The sequence below is a fragment of the Physeter macrocephalus genome, chromosome 7, assembly GCF_002837175.3.
Source record: "Physeter macrocephalus isolate SW-GA chromosome 7, ASM283717v5, whole genome shotgun sequence".
In the NCBI taxonomy this organism is placed as follows: Eukaryota; Metazoa; Chordata; class Mammalia; order Artiodactyla; family Physeteridae; genus Physeter; species Physeter macrocephalus.
In genome coordinates this window covers 137,266,694-137,284,400 of record NC_041220.1, presented here as the reverse complement: position 1 = coordinate 137,284,400, position 17,707 = coordinate 137,266,694, and the positions used below count along the sequence as shown (strand labels likewise).

General features: G+C 35.4%; 1 pseudogene; it reads right to left on the bottom strand.

Moving 5' to 3' along the window:
• Positions 1-7,210: 7,210 nt before the first annotated feature.
• LOC112063724 (cytochrome b-c1 complex subunit Rieske, mitochondrial-like) lies at positions 7,211-8,001 on the bottom strand (annotated as a pseudogene).
• Between the last annotated feature and the right edge of the window lie 9,706 nt (positions 8,002-17,707).

Here is a 17,707-nt window from a genome sequence, read left to right as displayed (position 1 = left end):
ATAGATAAATGCTGTAACTGGCAGTCTTCTTATTACCTAATTCTGTTATATGAGTCGACAGTGCTTGTGTATTCTATGATCCTAATATCATAATCTCACAAAATCATAAAATTAGAAGTGATGTTAAAGATAATATAATCTAAATGCCTTCTTCTATAAGAGGAATTGGTATCCAAATAAGTAACTAGATCAAGTGATTTGGTCTTACAAGATCACAAAGCTACTTGGTAAAATGTTAGGACTAGAACATGAGTTATCCAATTCACCACTTAGTTTTCTCTCCACTAACTCACATCACCTTCCTTAAAACCCTCAGACTAGAAAATGTTTAGGTTTATTCCTATAGAATAATGGTACGAACATAGACTGTCGCCTCCTACTGGCTGTGTGACTTTGGAGGAGTTATTTAACCATCCTGTGACTCAATTTCCTCATTAGAGAAGGGACAAAAATTAAACTTACTATTTTTTCACTTATAAAATAAGAAAAATCAATTGCAGTGACAGTGTATTTTACAGTGCTTTCATGAAACTTCTCCATATATCTCCAGATATATCAACCCCTTTTCACAGACAGTGATGCCTTTATTTCACAATTTAAAATATCAGTTAAATAATGAAACCACTCTCATTTACTTGTCATAGACCAATAAAGTTATATTCTCCAGAAATAATTTTATTTCTCCTGTCCCTTCTCTTACATTTAAATGTAGCACATTAGTTGTATTTTGGAGCTTAACATTTTCTTTTTTTCTGGCGAGAGGGGCAGTTTCTAAATTCAGTTTTCCCGTTTTCTCTATCTGGTATTTAATCCTTTCCATTAGGATCTTTCCAAAATAATTTAAACTTCTCAAAAATCAAACAAACGGGGCTTCCCTGGTGGCGCAGTGGTTGAGAGCCCGCCTGCCGATGCAGGGGACAAGGGTTCGTGCCCCGGTCCGGGAAGATCCCACATGCCGCGGACGCAACGGGAGAGGCCACAACAGTGAGAGGCCCGCGTACCGCAAAAAAAAAAAAAAAAAAAAAAAAAAAAAAATCAAACAAACAAACAAAAACCCCTAAGTGATCCCAAATACCACATTTCAGCTATGGACCGTTACTGTCTTTCTCATACCTAACGTAAGAGTTTTGCACTGTTTCCTGGTCTATTTTGTCATGTTCCATTCATGCTACAAGTGATGAAACTTGGTTTCAGCTTCAGTCCCTCCGCTGTAACTCTTTTTCCTTGTTGTTTAATTCAGTGCTCAGTCTGTGCGTGATCTCATAGCAGCATTTGGCGTAGCTGACCAAGTCTCTTCCTTTATTTCTCTCCTGTTTTAGGGGGTGGTTTTTTTGTTTGTTTTCATACCAATCTAGTCAGAACACCTAAATCTCCTATTTATTATACTCTTCCTATATTTGTCCATTTAACTGTCATAGTTTTCAGAATTCTCTCCTATAGTCTTCTCTCTTTACACTTAACATACTCTCCTTGGGAAATATTATTTCTTCCCATGGTTTTAATTACCAGTTGTTTCCCATTGTCTGTATCATGCCCTGATAGAATTCCAAGCATCTGAACCAAGTATCTTTGAAACATTTCCTTGAATATCCCTCATTGTTAGCTGAATTTTCAGACAAATTTCAGGGAGGTTCTCTTTTCCATGCTAGCCTCTCAATAATTTCTTTTAATAAGTCAGAGAATGATCAGATCTCTTAGAGATAGACAGATAACTGTCAGAAACAATTTTCAACAATGTTCTTTTGTTTCTTCTCAAAATAAAAGTAAGTAAAATCATATTACTTGCATTGGTTATTCACAACACATTTGATGAGGTCATGCTTCCTTAACAGGTACAAAGTTCACAGGAAGATGGAAAGAGCCCTCCACCTCAATTCTGGAGGGATAGATGTAAATATTCATGCATTTTCAGCATTAGGGACACAATCAAGTCGAAGATTCGAACTTTGAGGTAACTCATTTCCTCTTATATTTAAGATGATTACAGCAACAGCATAAAATTACTACTTTTCTTATTAAGAAACTAAGGGATATTGCCTATATTTTTTTAGTAGATGTAGTCCAAAGCAATAAGTGTGAAAAATATTATGGCATAATGTAAACATATGAAGACTCAAGACAGTCTCATTCTTTTATTTTCTTTCCTGGTTTTATGTAGATTGTCAGTTACCTTTTAGTATATTGTATAGCCTAACTTCCAGGTAACAGTTTACTAAGTCAGTAGGTTCTCAGATGAATAAAGTATTGTACCCTGGCAACCTTCATCTACTGAAAGAGATTGCTATGAAGGCCTCTTTCCACATTTTAGTATTATTAGATCTCAAACTGAACCCATGGTCTCCTCCCACTTCTCAATCAGATCCTTCTCGAATCTCATGCAATAGCACAAAAATCTATGGAATACCAAGATACTCTATCAATAAATGCAGGTACTATTCTAGAGTCTTTCATTTCCTTTGTCCCTTAGTTCATTCATTGATTCAGTCGTTTATTTTTTATTTATCTCTACATTTTTTCTCTCTTAATTATGCTTTTATCCACCATAATTTAGACCTTATGAAGATAATTGTAAAAAGGTTACTTTAGTTGATCACCCAAGTTCACCATAGCACACATAACCTCAATAACATTTTAATGTTCTTCTGCAACACTTGATTATGTACCTCAAGTCTTTCATTTTTTTTATAAGTATTAATGTGATTTAGTGGGTAACCTTGTTTGGTTTTGTTTTTTTTTTTTTGGCTGCATTGGGTTTTCGTTGCCATGCACGGGCTTTCTCTAGTTGCGGCAAGTGGGGGCTACTCTTCATTGCAGTGAGCAGGCTTCTCATTGCGGTGGCAACACATTTGATGAGGTCATGCTTCCTTAACAGGTACAAAGTTCACAGGAAGATGGAAAGAGCCCTCCACCTCAATTCTGGAGGGATAGATGTAAATATTCATGCATTTTCAGCATTAGGGACACAATCAAGTCGAAGATTCGAACTTTGAGGTAACTCATTTCCTCTTATATTTAAGATGATTACAGCAACAGCATAAAATTACTACTTTTCTTATTAAGAAACTAAGGGATATTGCCTATATTTTTTTAGTAGATGTAGTCCAAAGCAATAAGTGTGAAAAATATTATGGCATAATGTAAACATATGAAGACTCAAGACAGTCTCATTCTTTTATTTTCTTTCCTGGTTTTATGTAGATTGTCAGTTACCTTTTAGTATATTGTATAGCCTAACTTCCAGGTAACAGTTTACTAAGTCAGTAGGTTCTCAGATGAATAAAGTATTGTACCCTGGCAACCTTCATCTACTGAAAGAGATTGCTATGAAGGCCTCTTTCCACATTTTAGTATTATTAGATCTCAAACTGAACCCATGGTCTCCTCCCACTTCTCAATCAGATCCTTCTCGAATCTCATGCAATAGCACAAAAATCTATGGAATACCAAGATACTCTATCAATAAATGCAGGTACTATTCTAGAGTCTTTCATTTCCTTTGTCCCTTAGTTCATTCATTGATTCAGTCGTTTATTTTTTATTTATCTCTACATTTTTTCTCTCTTAATTATGCTTTTATCCACCATAATTTAGACCTTATGAAGATAATTGTAAAAAGGTTACTTTAGTTGATCACCCAAGTTCACCATAGCACACATAACCTCAATAACATTTTAATGTTCTTCTGCAACACTTGATTATGTACCTCAAGTCTTTCATTTTTTTTATAAGTATTAATGTGATTTAGTGGGTAACCTTGTTTGGTTTTGTTTTTTTTTTTTTGGCTGCATTGGGTTTTCGTTGCCATGCACGGGCTTTCTCTAGTTGCGGCAAGTGGGGGCTACTCTTCATTGCAGTGAGCAGGCTTCTCATTGCGGTGGCTTCTCTTGTGGAGCACGGGCTCTAGGTGCACAGGCTTCGGTAGTTGCAGCACATGGGCTCAGTAGGTGTGGCACACGGGCTTAGTTGCTCCACGGCATGTGGGATCTTCCCAGACCAGGGATCGAACCCGCGTCCCCTGCATTAGCAGGCAGATTCTTAACCACTGTGCCACCAAGGAAGTCCCTCGAGTCTTTTAAATGCTTAAAAGACTTTATGGTGTAGAGTAATTTTCTATTGTAGATCTTAAAAATGCCTTGCAGACTCTCATCCTTGAGTAACATAAAGCTACGTTTCTTTTTTAAAATTTATTTTATTGAAGTATAATTGATTTGCAATGTTGTATTAATTTCTACTGTACAGTAAAGTGGTTCAGTTATATATGTATATTTTTCATATTCTTTTCCATTATGGTTTATTATAGGATATTGAATATAGTTCTCTGTGCTCTACAGTAGAACCTTATTGTTTATCCATTCTATATATAATAGTTTGCATCGGCTAACCCCAAACTCCCAATTTATCCCTCCACCACCTCCCTCCCACTTGGGAACCACGAGTCTGTTCTCCATATCTGTGAGTCTGTTTCAGTTTCATAGATACATTCATTTGTGTCATAATTTAGATTCCACATATAAGTGATACCATATGATATTTTTCTTTCTCTTTCCAACTCATTTCACTTAGTATGATAATCTCTAGGTTCATCTAGATTGCTGCAAATGGCATTCTTTTATTCTTTTTTATGGCTGAGTAATATTCCATTGTATATATATCAGATCTTCTTTATCCATTCATCTGTAGATGGATATTTAGGTTGTTTCTATGTCTTGGCTACTGTAAATAGTGCTGATATAAACATAGGGATGCATGTATCTTTTTGAATTATAGTTTTTTTCTGGATATATAACCAGGAAAGGGATTGCTGGATCATATGGTAACTCTATTTTTAGTTTTTTGAGGAAACACTGTACTGTTTTCCATAGTGGCTGCACCAACGTACATTCCCCCCAACAGTGCAGGAGGGTTCCCTTTTCTCCACACCCTCTCCAGCATTTGTTATTTGTAGACTTGTTAATGATGGCCATTCTGACCGGTGTTAGGTGATACCTCATTGTAGTTTTTTGTTTTTTTTTTTAACATCTTTATTGGAGTATAATTGCTTTACAATGGTGTGTTAGTTTCTGCTTTACAACAAAGTGAATCAGTTATACATATACATATGTTCCCATATTTCTTTCCTCATGCGTCTCCCTCCCTCCCACCCTCCCTATCCCATCCCTGTAGGTGGTCACAAACCACCTAGCTGATCTCCCTGTGCCATGTGGCTGCTTCCCTATAGCTATCCACCCTACGTTTGGTAGTGTATATATATCCATGCCACTCTCTCACTACCCTCTCCAGCATTTGTTATTTGTAGACTTGTTAATGATGGCCATTCTGACCGGTGTTAGGTGATACCTCATTGTAGTTCCACCCTACGTTTGGTAGTGTATATATATCCATGCCACTCTCTCACTTTGTCACAGCTTACCCTTCCCCCTCCCACCTCATTGTAGTTTTGATTTGCATTTCTCTAATAATTTATGATGATGACCATCTTTTCATGTGCCTATTGACCATCTGTATATCTTCTTTGGAGAAATTTCTGTTTAGTTTTTCTGACCATTTTTTGATTGGGTATTTTGTTTTCTGTTATTGAATTGTATGATTTGTTTGTATATTTGGAAATTAAGCCCTTGTTGGTCACATCATTTGCAAATATTTTCTCCCATTCTTTAGGTTGTCTTTTTGTTTTGTTTATGGTTTCCTTTGCTATGCAAAAGCTTGTAAATTTGATTAGGTTCCATTTGTTTATTTTTGCTTTTATTTCTATTGCCTTGGGAGACTGACCTAAGAACACATTGGTACAATTTATGTCAGAGAATATTTTGTCTATGTTCTCTTCTAGGAGTTTTATGGTGTCCTGTCTTATGTTTAAGTCTTTAAGCCATTTTGAGTTTGTTTTAGTGTATGGTGAGAGGATGTGTTCTAACTTCATTGATTTACATGTGGCTGTCCAGCTTTCCCAATACCTCTTGCTGAAGAGACTGTGTTTTTCCCATTGTATATTCTTGCCTCCTTTGTTGAAGATTTTTGACCAGAGACATATTATGGCCACTGGCATTAGTTTCTGCAAAAATCCCCCATCAAAAATGTGTTAATTGACCATAGATGTGTGGGTTTATTTCTGGGCTCTCTATTCTTTTCCATTGATCCATATGTCTGTTTTTGTGCCAGTACCATGCTGTTTTCATTACTGTAGCTTTGTAGGATTGTCTGAAGTCTGGGAGGGTTATGCCTCCTGCTTTGTTCTTTTTCCTCAGGAGTGCTTTCGCAATTCTGGGTCTTTTATGGTTCCATATAAATTTTAGGATTGTTTTAGTTCTGTGAAAAATGTCATGGGTAATTTGTTAGGGATCACATTAAATCTGTAGATTGCTTTGGGCAGTATGGCCGTTTTAACAGTGTTAACTCTTCCAATCCAAGGACATGGGATATCTTTCCATTTCTGTGAATCATCTCCAGTTTCCTTTATTAATGTTTTATAATTCTCAGCATATAAGTCTTTCACCTTCTTGGTCAGGTTTATTACTAAGTATTTTATATTTCTGGTGTGGTTTTAAAAGGGATTTTTTTTTTTTTTTTTTACTTTCCCTTTCTGATATTTCAGTGTTAGTGTAAAGAAATGCAACTGATTTCTGTATGTTAACCTTGTATCCTGCTATCTTGCTGAATTTATCAGTTTTAGTAGGTTTTGTGTGTTGTCTTTAGTGCTTTCTATATATAGTATCATGTCATCTGCGTATAATGATAATTTTACCTCTTCCCTACCAATTTGTATACATTTAATTTATTTTTCTTATCTTATTGCTTTGACTAGGACTTCCAATACTATGTTGAATAGAAGTGGTGAGAGTGGGCATCCTTGTCTTGTTCCAGATTTTACTGGGAAGGCTTTCAGTTTTTCACCATTGAGTATTATATTGGCTGTGGCTTTGTCATAAATGGCTTTTATTATGTTGACATATGTTCCCTCTATACCCACTTTGATAAGAGTTTTTATCATGAATGGATGTTGATTTTTTTTTAATGTTTAACAGTGGCTTTATTAGGTGAATGCTTGAAAGTATTCAACATTAAATTCAATTTACTTTACATGCTTGCAAACACATTATTAGCAAGTCTTAAATATTTCAAATCAGCTAATTCAAAGTACAGAAGGTTTGTTCTCAGATAACTCTTCTGAGCTGACATGAAGTCTGAAAGAAGGCTGTGACTTGAGTCCAGGTCTCTAACCAACGATCACTGTATCATCACTGGTGAACTCATATGAGGGAACTTCAAGGTTGAGAGGTGCAGACTCCTTCCTGATCCTGCCAGATGCACCATACTGTGACCCATGACAAGGGCAGTAATAACTACCAAAATCTCCTGCATTTGCAATGGGTACACAACCAAGATGAGTGCAAACACCTGTCAAGATAACCCATTCAGGTTTCTTTACTCGTTCTAAATCATGATGTATGTCCCTCAACTAGGACACTTCAATTGCAGTTTCCTCATCAATTTCCTTCTTGGTTCGATAGTGCACAAACATGGGTTTGCCTCTCCATCTGAAAGCCATGTTCTTGCCCTCTGGAATATCAGATAACTTGATTTCAATTTTCGACGTGGCCAACACATCAGCAGAAGCACTCATGATGGAAACAAACTGAGAGATGAGAGATGACATCTATCCTCACTGCTCTCTTTTGAAGACTTTGTACTATCTAACATTTCAGCATGACAATAGTCAGAGAAGTCGGGCACTTTGATGTCTGTATGGGAATAACAAACAAAAGCGGAGACATTGAGGCCCCCAGAGGCAACCAAAGGCCAGCCCATGGCCTGGCCACTCAGTGACTCAGTGGTCCACAGGAAGGACCACTTCACATCAAGCACTGGTGACTCTGAGGTGGTGGACACTGCAGCCTGCACCAGGAGCTGCAGTGTGCCCACCACCCTGAAGGAAGTGGCCAACAGGATGGGTGCAAACAGGGCCCGAGCCTGGATGTTGAATTTTATCAAATGCTTTTTCTGCATCTATTGAGATGATCATGTGGATTTTGTCTTTTTCTTTTTTTTGTGGATGTGGTGTATCACATTGATTGATTTGTGCATGTTGAACCATCCTTGTGACACGTGGATGAATCCAACTTTGTGATGGTGTATGATCTTTTTTTATGTGTTGTTGGATTCGGTTTGCTAATATTTTGTTTAGAATTTTTGCACCTATATTCATGAAAGATATTGGCCTGTAATTTTCTTTTTTGGTAGTGTCTTTGTCTGGTTTTGGTATCAGGGTGATGGTGGCTTCATAGAATATCTTTGGAAGTGTTCCCTCTTCTTCAATCATTTGGAAGAGTTTGAGAAGGATCCATATAAGTTCTTCTTTGTATGTTTGATAGAATTTGCCTGTGAAGCCATCTGGTCCTGGACTTTTGTTTGTAGGGAGTTTTTTTTAAATTACAAATTCTACTTCACTTCTAGTGATTGCTCTGATCAAATTATTTATATCTTCTTGATTCAGTTTTGGTGGGCTGTATGTTTCTAGAAACGTCTGTTTCTTCTAGGTTGTCCAATTTGTTGGCATATAATTGTTCATAGTATTCTCTTATGATTTTTTTATTTCTGCAGTATCAGTTGTGATTTCTCCTCTTTCATTTCTTCTTTTATTTATTTGGCTTCTCTCTCTTTTCTTCTTGGTGAGTGTGGCCAGAGGTCTGTCAATTTTGTCTTCCCTTTTAAAGAACCAGCTCTTGGTTTTATTGATTTTTTAAAATTCTTTTTTAAATCTCTTTTATTTATTTCTTCTCTGACCTTTATTGTTTTCTTCTTTCTGCTGACTCTAGGGTTTTTTTCCTTCTGCTGACTTTAGGTTTATTTGTTCTTCTTTTTCTAATTCTTTTAGTTGGTAGTTTAGGTTGTTTATTTGAGATTTTTCTTTTTTCTTGAAGAAGACCTATGTCACTATGAAATTCCCTCTAAGAACTTCTTTTGTTGTATCAAATATGTTTTGTGTGGTTGTGTTTTCATTGTCATTTGTCTCAAGGTATTTTTAAATTTCCTCTCTTATTTCATTGTTGAACCACTGGTTTTTTAGTAGCATGTTGTTTAGTCTCCATGTAATCATTTTTTTCTTATTTCTTTTTCTGTAGTTTCTAGTTTCATGCCATTGTGGTCAGAAAAGATGCTTGAAATTATTTCTATACTCTTAAATGTGTTGAGGCTCATTTTTTGCCGTAGTATGTGGTCATTCCTAGAGAATGTTCCATGTGCACTTGAAAAGAATGTGTATTTTGGGGGTTTTTGGATGTAATGTCCTGGAAATATCAACTAAGTCTAACTGTTCTATTGTATCATTTAGGATCTCAGTTGCCTTATTGATTTTCTGTCTAGAAGATCTGTCCATTGATGTGAGTGGTGCTGAAGTCTCCTACTATTATTGTATTCCCATCAACTTCTCACTTTATGTCTGTTAGTATTTGTTTTATGTATTTGGGTACTCCTATATTAAGTGCATATATTGATGAGTGTAATATCCACTTCTTGTGTTGATCCCTTTATCATTATGTAGTGTCTTTCTTTACCTTTCTTTATAGCATTTGTTTTAAAGTCTGTTTTGTCTGATATGAGTATTGTGACCCCTGCTTTCTTGTTATTTCTGTTTTCATGAAATATCTTTTTCCAGTCCCTCACTTTCCATCTATGTGTGTCCTTTGCCCTAAAGTGGATCTCTTGTAGGCAGCATATTGTAGGCTCTTGTTTTTTTATCCAGTCTACCACTCTGTGTCTTTTGATTGGAGCAGTTAGTCCATTGACATTTAAGGTAATAATTATTGATAGATATGTATTGCCAATTTAAATCTTGTTTTCCCATTGATTTTGTATTTGTTCTTTGTTCCTTTCTTTTTCTTTTTCCTTTTGTGGTTTGGTGATTCTCTTTTGTATTATGCTTAGGTTCTCTTATTTTTTGTGTGAATCTATTGTAAGTTTTTGATTTGTAGTTAACCTGTTTTTCAAGTATGTTAAACCCTTCCAATATATCTACTTGCTTTAGACTTGTAGTTATATAGGCTCAAACACCTTCTGAAAAAAGTCTACATTTTCTTACTCTCCTCCTCCATATTTTATGTTTTTGATGTCCTCTTTTACATCTTCATGTTTATCCTTTTGCTGTTCATTGTGGTTATCATTGCTTTCAAAGAATTTTTTTTTAATCTCTTTACTGGCTTATTTAAGTGATTTAATTTCCAAATATGATTTTTCTTTCCTATAGATTCTTTGCTTTTAGAGAAGACCTTTCAATATTTCTTTTAGTACAGGTTTAGTATTGCTGTATTCTTTTAATTTTTGCTTGTCTGAGAAATTCTTTACCTCTCCTTCTGATCTAAATGGTAATTTTGTTGGGTAGAGTATGCTAGGTTGCAGATGTTTTCCTCTCAGGACTTTGAATATATCTTGCCACTCCCTCTGGCATGCAACCTTTCTGTAGAGAAATCAGCTGATAGTCTTATAAGGGTTCCCTTGTAATTAACTCTTTGTTTTTCTCTTGCTGCCTTTAGAATCCTCTCTTTAACTTTTGCTATTTCAATTATATGTTTTGGTGTAGGTTTGTTTGGGTTCATCTTGTTTGGGACACTCTGTGCTTCCTGAACCTGGATACCTGTTTCCTTCTTTAAGTTTGGGAAGTTGTCAGCCATAATTTCTTTGATTCCCCTTTTCTCTTTCTTCTCCTTCTGGGATCCCTATTATGCGTAGATTGACACAATTTACGTTATCCCATAGGTCTCATATTGATTTCACTGTTTTTCATTTGTCTTTCTGTCTGCTGTTCTGACTGTGTGATTTCCATTATTCTATCTTCCAGATCACTTATTCTTTCTTCTGCATTATTCAATCTGCCTTTAGCTCAGCTTTCATCTTGGCAAATAATTTATTTTTTTCTGATTCCTTTTTATAGTTTCTAGTTCCTTTTTACTGTATTCTGCATTTCTATTGATAGCTCTTCTTAATTCCTTCAGTATTTTCATTATCTCCTTTTCAAACTGGTGTCTATTAGTCTGAAGAAGTCTGTTTCATTGTTTATTCTTTCAGGAGATTTCTCTTGATCTTTTAATTGGGAGTGGTTGCTCTGCTTCTTCATTTCACTTAAATTTCTTTTACTCTTTGAATTTAGGAGAAACAATTATCTACCCTGGTCTTGGAGGGCTATTTTTATGTGGGAGCATCCTTGTGTAGCTTGTGTGGTTTTAAAATTTTTGGTGTGAGGGCTGTTTTTAGTATGGATGCCTACCGCCTGTTTCCTTAGCATGTGGTGGCCATTATCCACTTGATAGGGAGTGTGCAGATGCGGCAGCTGGCACCCACTCCCAGACCCCATGGCAGTGGTGGTGGCTGGAGCCCAATTCCAGAGCCTACATTGGTGGGGGCTGGTGCCCGCCCAGGGAGCCCATGGCCGTGGCATGAATCTTGTTTTTTTATCCAGTCAGCCACTCTGTCTTTTAAAATCTTTTTTTTTTTTAATTTATGTATTTTTGGCTGCTTTGGGTCTTCTTGCTGCGTGCTGGCTTTCTCTAGTTGTAGAGAGCGGGGGCTACTCTTTGTTGTGGCGCACACGTTTCTCATTGTGGTGGCTTCTCTTGTTGCGGAGCATGGGCTCTAGGCATGCAGGCTTCAGTAGTTGTGGCACACTGTTGCCATTTTGTAAATTGTTTTCTGTCTTGTAGTTCTTTTGTCCCTCATTTCCTCTTTTAGATTTGTTTGTGTTTTGTTAGGTTGTTTTTTAATGTACAGTGACATGTTCTGATTCTTTTCTGATTTTCTTTTATGGATACTATAAATGTTTTGTTGGTGGTTATCACGGGGTTTACATAAATCATGTTATAGTTGAAGCAATATATTTTAAGATAATAATGTAATGTTCAATAACATACAAAAACATTATACTCTTACTTTTCCCTATCCACACTTCATGTTATACTTACCACAAATTACATCTTTTTAGTTCATGTATTTATTAACATATTATAGCTTTTTTGTTTTATTTTTGTGTTAGTTTATATAGTAGTATTAAAAGTGATTTATGCACTACCAGTACAGTATTACAGTATTTTGTACTTATCTGTGTTTTTACTTTTTCATTGAGCTTTCATGTTGCTGTTTAGCTTCATTTTGTTTCAACTTGATTGACTCCCTTTAGCATTTCTTGTAAGGCAGGTCTAGTAGTGATAAACTCCCTCAACTTACGTATATATGAAAAGTCTTAATCTCGCCCTCATTTTTGAAGGACAGTTTTGGTAGATAAAATATTTTAGCTTGGCAGGGTTTGTTTGTGTTTTTGTTTTTCCTTTCAGCACTTTGAATATACCATCCTACTCCTTTCTGGCCTGGTAGGTTTTACTGAGGAAATTGCTGATAGTCATATGGGCTGTCTTCATCTGTTTGAGCTGCTATAACAGAACACCGTAGATTGGGTAGATTATAAACTACAAAAATTTATTTCTCACAATTGGGAGGTTGGGAAGTCTAAGATAAAACCAGAAGAAATGAAGGATGTCCCAGGGTTTTTTTTAATAAGGGCTCTAATGCCATCTATGAGTGTTTTACACTCATGACTTAATCACCTCCCAAAGGAGCCACCTCCCAATACTATCAAATTGGGAATTAGAATTTCAACATATGAATTGTGAGGTGACACAAACATTTAATCTATAGCATGGGGGTTCCCTCATATCTGAGAGTTGCTTTTTTCTTACTGCTTTCAAAATTATTTTTCTTTGACTTTTGACAATTTGCATATAATGTGTATTGATGTGGATTTCATTAGTTTCATCATATTTGGACATTATTACATAACTATTTCCTTTTGGTGATTGATTTTATTTACTTTCTTATTTCTTTAAAAATTTTTTAAATTTTTTATTATTATTTTTAATTGAAGTATAGTTGATTTAAAATGTCATGTTAGTTTTAGGTATACAGAACAGCAATTCAGTTATACATACATATATATGCATACACACACATACATAGATACAGAGATATATAGATATAGATTCTTTTTCCTTATAGGTTATTACAAAATATTGAGTATAGTTTCCTATGCTATACAGAAGGTCTTTCTTGGTTATCTATTTTAGTATACAGTAATGTGTATGTGTCAATCCCAACCTCCTAATTTATCCCTCCCCCTCTTTCCCCTTTGGTAACCATAGGTTTGTTTTCTCTGTCTGTGAGTCTCTTTCTGTTTTGGAAGTAAGCTCATTTGTATATATATATTTTTCCTTAGATTCCACATGTAAGTGATATCATATGATATCTGTCTTTCTCTGTCTGGCTTAGTTCACTCAGTATGACAATCTCTAGGTCCATCCATGTTACTGCAAGTGGCATTATTTCATTCTTTTTCATGGCTGAGTAATATTCCATTGGATATATGTACCACATCTTCTTTATCTATTCCTCTTTTGATGGACATTTAGGTTGCTTCCATATCTTGGCTATTGTAAATAGTGCTGCAGTGAACATTGGGGTTCATGTATCTTTTTGAATTATGGTTTTCTCTGGATATATGCCTAGGAGTGGGATTGCAGGATTAATGGTATCTCTTTCCACATACCACAGGACGAGGCACATAGTAAGCATTCAGTAAATATTTGTGGAAGGAATGAGATACTGGGCTCTCCATGGGTTCTCTGATTCATCAACATTTCATGTTTTTGCAGCCATTTTCTTTTGCAGCGTTGTTGGAGAGAAGGGGGTAGGCCTTCTGCAAAGGCTCTTGTCCTTTCTGTTGAATGCTTTGTTCCATTGGGTCAGCCCTGAATTTAGAGTGCTTGGATATGTTTGTAGCCCTGAAGTGGAGAATGGATTCTTCCACAGGGTTGTGTAAGTATCCCTTCCTCAATGGTTTTCTGTACCCCAAATTTCAAATTACCTTTTAAGCACTCTTTTGAAACTAATATTTTACCCACGCCGTGTCAAGGACTTCTCGTATATGATGTTTTATATATATATATATACTTCATATATATATACTTACACTTATATACTTATATATACATATATGTACATATGTATATATACATACATATATGAATATATATATACTTCATATATATTCATATATATATTCATATATATATTCATATATATATACTTCATATATATGCTTCATATATATATACTTCATATATATATGAAGTATATATGAAGTATATATGAAGTATATGTATATATACTTCATATATATATACATCATATACTTCTCGTATATGATGTTATATACATGTAATGTATATGATGTTATTCAAACCTTGAAACAATTCACAGTTAAGATATTGAGACCCAGAGAGGTTGAGTCATTTGCTTAAGGCCACAATGGCTAATCAGTCATAGAGCTGAGACACAGGGTTCTCACCACCTGTGTCATAGGCAGAGGGAAGAATGAATTTCCATTAGGCTGTGACTTGTCGATACCCATGTATGGAGAACTGCGAACTGCAACAGAAGTCTCAGAGTTAGTTATCAGGAAAGTGCTGGGCAGAGCACAAGGGTGATGTGTTCCTTTTTGCCCCGAGATAGTCCAGCACATGAATGTGTCTTTGAGTGTGTCAACTTATTCCTGATCTTCACCCTGAATTTTTTCTAGGGTGTGCTATAGGTCAGTGACTGCAGTGGCTAATGACTAATTCTTGTATATCCAGGTGGCAGGCAACATTTCTAAATTGGTGTTTGGCTGCACTCTGCAGGTCTGCAAACCTTGTAGTTGCCCAGAGAGAATGACAAAGACATCAACCCATTATTGGGTAAGGGATCTTACAAGTGTGCAGCAAAAAGTCCTGGAAAAAGACCCCATTGTGGAGGGCAGATAGCAGGCAGGACATGGCAGGAATCTTCACTCAAATAAATGTTGAATTTTATCAAAAGTTTTTTCTGCATCCTTTCAAATGATCATGTGGTTTTTATTCTTCAATTTGTTAACATGGTTCATCACACTGATTGATTTATGGTTAGTAAAATATCCTTGCATCCCTGGAATAAATCCCACTTGATTGTGGTGTAAGATCCTTTTAAGTATTGTTGGATTCAGTTTGCTAGAATTTTGTTGAGGATTTTTTTGTCTGTATTCATCACTGATATTGGCCTATAATTTTCTTTTTTTTTTTTTTTGGTGTCCTTGTCTGGCTTTGGTATCAGGGTGATGGTGGCCTTATAGAATGAGTTTGGGGGTGTTCCTTCCTCTGCAATTTTTTGGAAAAGTTTCAGAAGGATAGGTGTTATCTCTTCTCTAAATGTTTGATATAATTCACCTTTGAAGCCATCTGGTCCTGGAGTTTTGTTTGTTGGAAGTTTTTAAATCACAGATTCAATTTTGGTACTTGTCATTGGTCTGTTCATATTTTCTATTTCTTACTGGTTCAGTCTTAGGAGATTGTACCTTTCTCAGAATTTGTCCATTTTTTCCACGTTGTCCATTTTATTGGCATATGGTTGCTGTATTAGTCTCTTATGGTCCTTTGTATTTCTGTGGTGTCCATTGTAACTTCTCCTTTTTTATTTCTAATTTTATTGATTTGGGCCCTCTCCCTTTTTTTCTTGATAAGTCTGGCTAAAGGTTTATCAATTTTGTATATCTTTTCAAAAAGCCAGTTTTTAGTTTCATTGATCTTTTCTATTGTTTTCTTTGTCTCTATTTCATTTATTTCTGCTCTCATCTTTATGACTTCTTTCCTTCTACCAACTTTGTGCTTTGTTTGTTCTTCTTTTTCTAGTTGCTTTAGGTGTAAAGTTAGGTTGTTTATTTGATATTTTTCTCGTTTCATGAGGTGAGGTTGTATCGCTATAAACTTCCCTCTTACAACTGCTTTTGCCACATCCTATAGGTTTTGGATCATTGTGTTTTCATTTGTGTCGGTATTTTTTTATTTCCTCTTTGATTTTCTTCAGTGATCCATTGGCTGTTTAGTAACATATTATTTAGCCTCCATGTGTTTGTGTTTTTACACTTTTTTTTATTGCAGTTGATTTCTAATCTCATAGCATTGTGGTTCGAGAAGATGGTTCATATAATTTCAATTTTCTAAAGTTTACCAAAATTTGCTTTATGGCCCAGCATGTGATCTATTTTGGAAAATGTTCTATGTGCACTTGGTAAGAATGTTTATTCTGCTGCTTTCAGTTATAAGGCTCTATAAATATCTATTAAATACATCTGGTCTAATGTGTCATTTAAGGCCTGTGTTTCCTTATTGATTTTCTGTCTGGATGATCTGCCCATTGATGTAAGTGGGGTATTATAGTCCCCCACTATTATTGTGTTACTATCAATTTCTCTTTTTATGGCTGTTAGCATTTGCCTATATATTGAGGTGCTCCTATTTTGGATGCATCTATGTTTATAATTGTTATATCATCTTGGATTAACTCCTTGATCATTATGTAGTGTCCTTCCTTGTCTCTTGTAACAGTCTTTATTTTAAAGTCTATTTTGTCTGATGAGTATTGCCACTTCAGCTCTCTTTTGATTTCCATTTGCATGGAATACCTTTTTCCATTCCCTCACTTTCAGTCTGTATGTGTCCCTAGATCTGAAGTGGGCCTCTTGTAGACAGCATATATACAGGTCTTATTTTTGTATCCATTCAGTCAGCCTGTGTCTTTCGGCTGAAGCGTTTAATCCATTGACATTTAAGGTAATTATTGATATGTATGTTCTTATTGTCATTTTGTTAACTGTTTTATGTTTGTTTTTGTAGGTCTTTTTTCTTCCCTTCCTCTTTTGTTCTCTTCTCTTGTGATTTGATGACTATCTTTAGTGTTGTGTTTGGTTTCCTTTTTTTGTTTTTGTGTGTATATCTATTGTAGATTTTTGGTTTGCAGTTACTATGAGGTTTTGATATTGCAGTATATATATATATATATATATATATATATATATATATATATATATACAAGATCGTTTTAAGTTGCTGGTCTCTTAAATTCAAATGCATTTCAAATATCCTGCATCTGTACTCTGGTCTTCTCACGTTTGCTGGTTTTGATATCATATTCGTGTGTGTATGATTTCCTACCTTTACTGTCTGTTTACCTTTAGTGGTGAGTTTCCCATTTCATAATTTTCTTGTTTCTAGTTGTGGCCTTTTCTTTTCCATCTAGAGAAGTTCCTTTATCATTTGTTGTAAAGCTGGTTTGGTGGTACTGAATTCTCTTAGCTGTTGCTTTTCTGTAAAGCTTTTGATTTCTCCATCAAATCTGAAGGAGAGACTTGCTGGGTAGAGTATTCTTGGTTGTAGGTTTTTCCTTTCATCTCTTTAAATATGTATGCCACTCCCTTCTGGCATGCAGAGTTTCTGCTGAAAAATTAGCTGATAGCTTTATGGGGATTCCCTTGTATGTTATTTATTGCTTTTCCCTTGTTACTTTTAATATTTTTTCTTTGTTTTTAATTTTTGTCAATTTGATTAACATGTGTCTCAGTGTGTTCTTCCTTGGGTTTATCCTGTATGTGGCTTTCTGTGCTTCCTGGACTTGGGTGACTGTTTCCTTTCCCATGTTAGGGAAGTTTTTGGCTATTATCTATTCAAATATTTTTTCAGACCTTTTTTCTCTCTCTTCTCCTTTTATGACCACTATAATGAGAAGTGTTGTCCCAGTGGTCTCTTAGACTGTGCTCATATGTCTTTTCATTCTTTTTTCTTTATTTTGTTCTACAGCAGTGATTTCCACCAGTCTGTCTTCCAGC